Raw genomic sequence first — 10418 nt, forward strand, 5'->3', positions numbered from 1 at the left:
TCACTGTCAGACAAAACGGTCACGGATGGTCACTTGAACCTTCAATGGTCACTTCATAGCACAGCTGTTGAACAGCCGTTTTGACTGTCAGTGATTACCCAAGGGGTACGGGATGATTTTAATGAGCTGCACGTGATGTCTTGATATTGGCTTTAAAAAGGCCAGTGCAAAATGGGCATTTTGACCGAAACATTTGACCATTTTGACCAACTTCAAAAAGACCGAAAACGCAAAAGAAACTTACCACTTGTTTGAAATGTAATAAAATTGTAACAGTTCAAAATAAACAAACCAACAATTGCTAATTGAAACATTGGCATTTTATTGATGACATGTCAAGTTTTTGACCAAGATACACCATCTCATCAGTTTGTTCTACAGTACAGAACAGCACAGGGTGCAATGTCAGTCCCCTTTCAATAGCGTGTATGGCCACCATTGTTTTGGATACAGGCAGTGCATCGTCGGTGTATACTGCCTACCAGTCTTTGGATGGATTGCTGCTGGATTCTGTCCCACTCAGTCCTCAATGTCTGAAGCAGCTCTGCCCGTGTCCTGGCCCTGCCAACGACGCGTCTCCCAAGCTCATCCCACAGGTGCTCTATGGGATTCAGGTCAGGGGAGAGCGCAGGCCACTGCATGGTGTTGATGTTCTCGCCTTGGAGAAATGCAGTGGTAAAGCGAGCAGCATGGGGACGAGCGTTGTCATGCTGAAAGGTTCTCAGTTCTGGGTGGTCTAGCAGGAATGGCAGCAGATGAGGTCGCAGGATGTTATCCACATACCGCTGGGCGTTAAGATTCCCATCCACAACCACCAGTGGCGTCCTGTACCGGCCTGATATGGCTGCCCACACCATCACACTTGGGCCACCCCACCTGTTGGCTTGACGCACGCAACAATCGGCATATCGCTCGCCAGTCCTTCTCCAGACACGCTCACGCCCATCAGGACTGTCCACACAGAACCTTGACTCTTCGCTGAAAGCGACCTCGTTCCACTGCGCCAAGGTCCACCGCTGATGCTGCTGGCACCATCTCTGACGGTTGCGGCGATGGGCAACCGTCATCACGGGGCCTCTGTATGGTCTTCTGGCAGTCAGACCATAGTCATGCAGTCGTCTTCGTGCAGTATCATTGGAGATCCGTGGGTTTGCACGCCCCGGAGTTTCTGCCGCAGTGCGGGATGCTGGACGGAATCGATCCCGCAGGTGACTTCGGAACATCTGCCTGTCCTGCCTTGCAGTGGTGACTCTTGGCCTCCCTGATCGAGGTCTGTCATCTGCAGAGTTGTGGAGGGTGTCTCTGTCCACCAGGGCCGATATCGTCTGGTGTGAACAGCCAAGGCGACGTGCCACCTCACGGTAGTTCAGTCCGCCTTGCAGCATGCCCAGGGCACGCTGCCGTTGATCCCTTGACAATCGTGGCATGTTGATTGAAATGCCCATTTTGCACTGGCCTTTTTAAAGCCAATATCAAGACATCACGTGCAGCTCATTAAAATCATCCCGTACCCCTTGGCTAATCACTGACAGTCAAAACGGCTGTTCAACAGCTGTGCTATGAAGTGACCATTGAAGGTTCAAGTGACCATCCGTGACCGTTTTATCTGACAGTGAGGACACTATTGTCCACAAATAAGTTCACACATTTACTATACGCAGTGTTATTGTTGATATTTAAAGGTTTCAAAGGTGGTAAGTTTCTTTTGCGTTTCAGTATATATATATATATATATATATATATATATATATATATATATATATATATATATATATATATATATATATATATATATATATATATATATATATATATATATATAGGGTATATTGGCAATTCCTTTTCTGCATTTCTTGCTCAGCTTGGAGTGTGTGGGACAGAAAAAAGGAGAATGTGTGACAGAGTGGCCCAGGTTGCCTTGAAAGGCTCATTTTGGATATGGAGGAAGTTTATGGAGGAACGTCGAACAGTGTAGGTTGAGGTTGTGGGTGTTGGTTCATTTCAGCCTAAAGGGGTAGTGACTGAGCGCGGAAGAGAAATGTAGATGTGTGAATGTTGTGTGCGTGTGTGTTGCAGGAATGGGTGTGGTTTTGTATGAATGTGTTTTTGTTTGAGTGGTGCATGTTGTAAGGGTAGGTGGTCGGTTTTTTGTTTGTTTATTTTGGTGTGTGAGTGAGTGGATAAGGGGCTGTGGCTTCTGGGAGTGGAGGCGGTTTTGTTGTTGTTGTCTGTGTTCTCACTGGCTGGGGTGGGGGTATGTATGCATCCAGGTGTAGCTGCTGTATGTGGAGGCGCATGTGCCCCTGCTGGCCCACCTTAGCTGACCGTATCGAGGTTTAAGGGCCGAAACTGAATGTTGCTGAGGACCTCGACTGAGGTCCCGGTCAGTGAGGCACACTTGCAACCAGGTGTGTTTTTAAATTATGTATATATATATGCATATATTGCAATATTAAAAAAACTTATGTACGAGTTATGACAAAACTAGGTGGACGAGTTGTTTAGGTGACAAGAACAAGGTGATTCGATTTCGGTTCACATCCGAATCCAGATCCGACCTATCAGTGTGATACAAAACCTAAACTGTTCAGCTTGGCAGATTTATGCTCTCTACCGATTGCCGAGTGCCGTTCTAGTCATTTTATGAGTTTCCTTACAAGGTACGTCAATGCAGGAGGAGGCCATTAGAGCCATCAAGCCTGCACAATGATTGTCAACTTCTGGGTTGTTTTTTGTCCATACTCGAAGCTATTATTTGCTGAGCGTCAGGCAAACAAGCAGCATATACCTTTTTGATAGTATTCTTTGATATATTACTCGGCCAGGTTTCAAACCACCAACACCGCAGACTCCGAGCAGCACTCTAACCATTACACCACCAAGTCTGGTTTTCAACCAAATACACAAAGAGAAATGTGTATACGGTGCATATGAGTGAGTTATGATAGTTAAACATTGGAAAAAATACCATACCTTCTCTGTGAACACACGGTATTGGAGAAGACACGGTTTCTGCATTGAAAACCACTACCTTGTAACTCGGAATGGGAGACTATAAATAAGAATCGGCACATTCTGCTGAAAGCTTGCCGCCAGCAAAAAGAGCAGCAATTGCAATGCATCGTGGGGAGAGCAGCCCTGAGGAAATCCCAGATTCAGTTCATGGAGCCAAAGAAATGGGCACATGACAAAAAGTATCTCGTCGGCCGCAAGTCCCTTTCCCCCATTATCCCTGGGGATACACACTCGGCGTCAACTTGCTTGCTTTCTCGGTGTGGCATATTAAGGTCGTGGCAATGTGGGCAATGGGAGCGTCACCCGGGTGTGGGGACAGCTATACTTGCCTGATCATTCTCTGTATGATCGAGAGTGGGAAAGGTGTCAACAATGTCCTACTAAAGGAATTATTATCCCCTCGCCAAAGGAGAGCATGGTATTGCGTTTGGGTTCATTACTTGCCGGAATATATTCCGGCAGGTATGTTGGTTGGTTGGTCTGTCTGTCTTGTCTGTCCGTCTGTCTGTCTGTCTGTTTGTGCGCAGTACTACGTCTACACCGTTGCACGTAGAATCGCCAAACTTTACACACATATTTGTCTTGCCCTGGAATAGACTGTGCCCAATTTTTAACTCTCTAGGCCCAAGGCCTCCATTATGACGTCATAATTCGATAATTCAACAAGTACTAAACTTCATCTAATCAAGTTGCAATTTCTTGAGCGCCATGTCGGAATAAACTGGTGTAGAAAAAAATAATAATGATGACGTCATCGGTCACGTGGTTCGGCCGCCATCTTTGAAAAAATTTTGCACCTCCATATCTCCGAAAGTGCTGAATAGAAAAAATTGCGACATGGCTCATTGTAAAGAACTCTCCATGGGGAATAAAATATGTTAATGATGATGTCATATTGTCATAGGTGCCTCCATTATGACGTCACAATTCAACAAGTACTAAACTTCATCCAATCAAGTTGCAATTTCTTGAGCGCCATGTCGGCATAAACTGGTGTAGAAAAAAAAATAATGATGATGATGTCATTGGTCACGTGGTTCCGCCATCTTGGAAAAACCGAAAAACTTTGCACCTCTATATCTCCGAAAGTGCTGAATAGAAAAAATTGGGACATGGCTCATTGTAAAGAACTCTCCATGGGGAATAAAATATATTAATGATGATGTCATAGGTGCCTCCATTATGACCTCACAATTCGACAAGTACAAAACTTCATCCAATCAAGTTGCAATTTCTTGAGCGCCATGTCGGCATAAACTGGTGTAGAAAAAAATAAAAATAATGATGACGTCATTGGTCACGTGGTTCCGCCATCTTGGGAAAACCGAAAAACTTTGCACCTCTATATGTCCGAAAGTGCTGAATAGAAAAAATTGCGACATGGCTCATTGTAAAGAACTCTCCACGGGGAATAAAATATGTTAATGATGATGTCACAGGTTCCTCCATTATGACGTCACAATTCGACAAGTACAAAACTTCATCCGATCAAGATGAAATTTATTGAGCATAATCTAGGAATAAATTAGTTTAGAAAAAAATAATTTAAAAAAGCACATTCCAGCAAGTCATCGGTCTCTGACCGATTTTTCATTTGTCTGTCTGTCCGTTTGTCACTTGGCAATTTTTTTGTTTTTCCAAGTATGTTGTGTGTGTGTGTGTTTGTGTGTGTGTTTGTGTTTGTTTGTCCGCTCACTTATACTTGCCTACAGGTCACAATTTTAAACCGATCTTCACAAAACTTCACCAAACGGTTGAGTTCGGATTTGCTATATGTATTCCTATACGTATTTGAGGTCAAAAGGTCAACATAGGCCAAAGGTCAACCACTTTTTTCGAATTTCTAAAATCCTCAATTTTCATCCAATTGACTTGAAATTTGAATAGGATTTACATATCGGCTAACTGAATTTAACCACCAACTATTTTTGAGATCAGCGTAGGCCAAAAGGTTAACATAGGCCAAAGGTCAATCAACCAACCATTCCACCTTGGTCAGATCCACCTTGTTTGAAATTCCAACTTCTTTCCTGGAAGTCTTGGCAGTGTCCATATGTTTTATACCTCTCCCACCCCCCCCCCCCCCCCCCTTCAAAGCCCTCGCCCTCCCACAGTTCTCTCGATGTCTCCATGTCTCTCGGTCCCTGCTCTCAAATGTTGTGTTTGTGTCCTTCCCCCTCTCTCCCCATCTTGTCTACCGCTCCCGATGTTATTTGTTTTGTGTGTCTGTTTGTCTTTCTGTGTGATTAATGTTCGCTCTTTCACGAGCCTCGATCTTGTATACAAAAAAACAAACAAAAAAAAACCACGTTTTTCAAAATTCATAAAATCCTCAATTTTCAGCTGATTGACTTGAAATCTGAAGAGGATTTACATATCGGCAAACTGAATTCAACTACCAACTCTTTTTGAGATAAGCGTAGGCCAACAGGTAAACACAGGCCAAAGCAAAGGGCACCCACTTTTTTCAAATTTCTAAAATCCTCAATTTTCATCCGATTTAATTGAAATTTAAAATAGGATTTTCATGTCAGCTAACTGAATTCAACCACCAACTATTTTTGAGATCAGCATCGGCCAAAAGGTCAACATAGGCGAAAGGTCAACAACAATTTCAAATTTCTAAAATCCTCAATTTTCATCCGATTGACTTGGAATTTGAATGGGATTTTCATATCACCGAAATGAATTCGAACACAAACTATTTTTGAGATCAACATAGGCCAAAAGGTCAACATAGGCCAAAGGTCAACCACTTTTTTCACATTCTAAAATCCTCAATTTTCATCCGATTGATTTGAAATTTGAATAGGATTTACATATCGGCAAAATCAATTCAACCAGCAACTATTTTTGAGATTAGCATAGGCGAAAAGGTCAACATAGGCCAAAGGTCAACCACTTTTTTCACATTCTAAAATCCTCAATTTTCATCCGATTGACTTGAAATTTGAATAGGATTTACATATCGGCAAAATCAATTCAACCACCAACTATTTTTTAGATTCGCTTAGGCCAAAAGGTCAATATAGGCCAAAGGTCAACCACTTTTTTCAAATTTCTAAAATCCTCAATTTTCAACCGATTGACTTGAAATTTGAATAAGATTTTCATATCAGTTAACTGAATTCAAATACCAACTATTTTTTAGATTAGCTTTGGCCAAAAGATCAACATAGGCCAAAGGTCAACCACTTTTTTTTAATTTCTAAAATCCTCAATTTTCATCTGATTGACTTGAAATTTGAATACGATTTTCATTTCAGCTAACTGAATTCAACCACCAACTATTTTTGATCTCAGGATAATCCAAAAGGTCAACATAGGCCATAGGTCAACAACAATTTAAAATTTCTAAAATCCTCAATTTTAATCCGATTGACTTGAAATTTGAATCTGATTTACACATCGGCCAAATAAATTCAACCACTAACTATTTTTGAGATCAGCATAGGCGAAAAGGACAACACATAGGCCAAAGGTCAACCACTTTTTTCACATTCTAAAATCCTCAATTTTCATCCGATTGACTTGAAATTTGAATAGGATTTACATATCATCTAAATGAATTCAACCACCAACTATTTTTGAGATCAGCTTAGGTCAAAAGGTCAATATAGGCCAAAGGTCAACCCCTTTTTCAAGTTTCTAAAATCCTCAATTTTCAACCGATTGACTTGAAATTTGAATAGGATTTTTATATCAGCGAACTGAATTCAAACACCAACTATTTTTGAGATTAGCTTCGGCCAAAAGGTCAACATAGGCCAAAGGTCAACCACTTTTTTTAAATTTCTTAAATCCTCAATTTTCATCCGATTGACTTGAAATTTGAAAAGGGATTTACATATCGGCAAACTGAATTCAACTACCAACTCTTTTTGAGATCAGCGTAGGCCAAAATATAAACAGGCCAAAGGTCAACCACTTTTTTCAAATTTCTAAAATCCTCTATTTTCATCCGATTTCATTGTAATTTGAATAGGATTTTCATGTCAGCTAACTGATTTCAACCACCAATTATTTTTGAGATGAACATAGGCCAAAAGGTCAACATAGGCCAAATTTCTAAAATTGTCAATTTTCATCTGATTAACTTAAACTTTGAAGACGATTTGTATATCAGGTCAATGAATTCAACCACTAATTATTTTTGAGGTCAAAAGGATGCTTTACTGAGTGCCATCTACTTTGTTCTGTTTTGCCAAGTGTAACTCTATGAGTGATTTTTCATTACTAGCCGGAAAATATTCCGGCAAATATGTTGATCTGTTCGTTTGTCTGTCTGTCTGTTTGTCTGTCTGTTTACAGCACTACGTCTACACCGTTACACGTAGAATCGCCAAACTTTGCTCACGTATTTGTCTTGCCCTGGAATAGACTTTGCCCAATTGATGACGTCATCGGTCACCTGGTTCGGCCGCCATCTTGGAAAAACCGAAAAATTTTGCACCTCCATATCTCCGAAAGTACTGAATAGAAAAAAATTCAGATATGGCTCTTTGTAAAGAACTCTCCATGCGGAATAAAATATGTTAATTATGACGTCATCGGTCGCATGGTTCGGCCGCCATATTGGAAAAACCGAAAAGCTTTGCAGCTCTATATCTCCAAAAGTGCTGAATAGAAAAAATTGAGACATGGCTCATTGTAAAGAACTCTCCACGGGGAATAAAATATGTCAATGATGATGTCATTGGTGCCTCCATTATTAGGTCATAAAAACGTACATTCTGGCAAGTCCTCGGTCTCTGACCGATTTTTCATCTATCTGTCTGTCTTTTTGCAGCACTACGTCTACACTGTTGCACGTAGAATCGCCAAACTTTGCACACATATTTGACTTGCCATGGAATAGACTGTGCCCAATTGATGACGTCATCGGTCACGTGGTTCGGCCGCCATATTGGAAAAACCGAAAAGCTTTGCAGCTCTATATCTCCAAAAGTGCTGAATAGAAAAAATTGAGACATGGCTCATTGTAAAGAACTCTCCATGGGGAACAAAATATGTTAATGATGACGTCATGGATTACGTGGTTCTGCCGCCATCTTGGAAAAATCGAAAAAATTTGCACCTCCATATCTCCGAAAGTCCTGAACAGAAAAAATTGAGACATGGCTCATTGTAAATAACTCTCCATGTTGAATAAAATATGTTAATGATGACGTCATCGGTCACGTGGTTCGGCCGCCATCTTGGAAAAACCGAAAAACGTAGCACCTCCATATCTCCAAAAATGCTGAATAGAAAAAATTGAGTCATGGCTCATTGTAAAGAACTCTCCATGCGGAATAAAATATGTTATTGATGACGTCATCGGTCACATGGTTCGGCCGCCATCTTGGAAAAAACGAAAAACGTTTCACCTCCATATCTCCGAAAGTGCTGAATACAAAAAATTGAGACATGGCTCATTGTAAAGAAGTCTCCATGGGGAATAAAATATATTAATGATGACGTCATAGGTCACGTGGTTCGGCCGCCATCTTGGAAAAACCGAAACATTTAGCACCTCTATAATCTCCAAAAGTGCTGAATAGAAAAAATTGATTCATGGCTCATTGTAAAGAACTCTCCATGCGGAATAAAATATGTTATTGATGACGTCATCGGTCACATGGTTCGGCCGCCATCTTGGAAAAACCGAAAAACTTTGCACCTCCATATCTCCGAAAGTCCTGAATAGAAAAAATTGAGACATGGCTCATTGTAAAGAAGTCTCCATGGGGAATAAAGTATATTAATGATGACGTCATAGGTCACGTGGTTCGGCCGCCATCTTGGAAAAACCGAAACATTTAGCACCTCTATATCTCCAAAAGTGCTGAATAGAAAAAATTGAGACATGGCTCATTGTAAAGTACTCTCCATGGGGAATAAGATATGTTAATGATGACGTCATCGGTCACATGGTTCGGCCGCCATCTTGGAAAAACCGAAAAACTTTGCGCCTCCATATCTCCGAAAGTGCTGAATAGAAAAAATTGAGACATGGCTCATTGTAAAGAACTCTCCATGGGGAATATAATATGTTAATGATGACGTCTTCGGTCACGTGGTTCGGCCGCCATATTTGTCCAAAATGGCCAATAAAAAAGTACATTCCGGCAAGTCCTCGGTCTCTGACCGATTTTTCATTTGTCTGTCTGTCTGTTTGTTTGTTTGTCTCTTTGTCTGTTTGTTCACACAGAATGTGAGTATGCTTTTCTCTGCAACCGTTTGTCTGATTGCCAAGAAATTTTCACCATAGGGGCACCTCTGCCTGTAGAATTTTTAATGATAATTATGATGTCATAGGTCATGTGGAAGGGCACTATCCTGGAAAGCTGAAAAACTATGCACCTCGATATCTCCAAAACCGCTCCATGGAAAAATTTAAACATGGCTCATTGTCAAGTGTGCCCCGTGGTGAACAACATATATTCATGATAATGTCTTCAGTATCTGTGCCCCATGGTTAACACATCAGTGTCAACGTGGTTTGGCAGCCATATTGGATTGAACAAAAATCGATGTTGTCAATAAACTACACAAACACAGCAGCTAATAAACACCACATAAAACACACTGCACAAATACATCCCAGTGAGGGTCTGAAATCTCTGATTGCTCTTTCTTGTTTCCATGCTAGAGTCCCTTCAACCTAAGAACTATCCGTAGTCTGGATGAGACATTGTCCAGCATAACCCCCTTATGGTTAGGTGATTTGGGGGGACTTGAGGAAGACTTGTGGATTGTGGGAGAAACGCCGGAGATCAAAAAGTATTTTGTGGCACTGCAGAATTGTGGGTAGTGCACCATTTTCACTTCCTTCTACGAGAATAAAACCAACCAGCTAATGTGTTTCGACAAGGTTTACCTCTCCACTGCCACATATCTTATTCCTACAATCCCAGCCATGATTGATAAGCATAATAAACCCAACGTGCAGATTCAGGCGAAGGGAAGGAAAAAGGATAAAGAGAAACAGAGACAGACACAAGGGTCTGGTGATGTATATTTCATTAGATCTAAGGAAAGGGAGTGGAAATGAAGGTTATAAAAATAGAAAGGAGACAAGAAATAGCAAACTGAAGTTTTGCTATTTTACGTCACTCATCACCACCTCAAAGGGCTTTGGGAAAATAAAGATGTCCCTTCATTTGTCTGAAAGCAAATCTGCTGTTCCCATTCAGCAGTGGGGGAATGTGCATTAATCCCAGTGCAGAAAACAACTTTCACCATCTGAAGACAGCTTTCTCTTTCTCTTTCTCTTTCTCTTTCTCTTTCTCTTTCTCTTTCTCTTTCTCTCTCTCTCTTTCTCTTTCTCTTTCTCTTTCTCTCTCTCTCTTTCTCTTTCTCTTTCTCTCTCTCTCTTTCTCTCTCTCTCTTTCTCTCTCTCTCTTTCTCTCTCTCTCTTT

The 10418-nt window shown here is 41.1% G+C and overlaps 1 pseudogene; it reads left to right on the forward strand.

Moving 5' to 3' along the window:
* The window catches only part of LOC144893938 (uncharacterized), a 64986-nt pseudogene extending 55175 nt beyond the window's left edge, over window positions 1–9811 (forward strand).
* The last annotated feature ends 607 nt before the right edge of the window (window positions 9812–10418 follow it).

The sequence above is a fragment of the Myxine glutinosa genome, chromosome 10 (assembly GCF_964187855.1).
Source record: "Myxine glutinosa chromosome 10, kmMyxGlut1.1, whole genome shotgun sequence".
Classification (NCBI taxonomy): Eukaryota; Metazoa; Chordata; class Myxini; order Myxiniformes; family Myxinidae; genus Myxine; species Myxine glutinosa.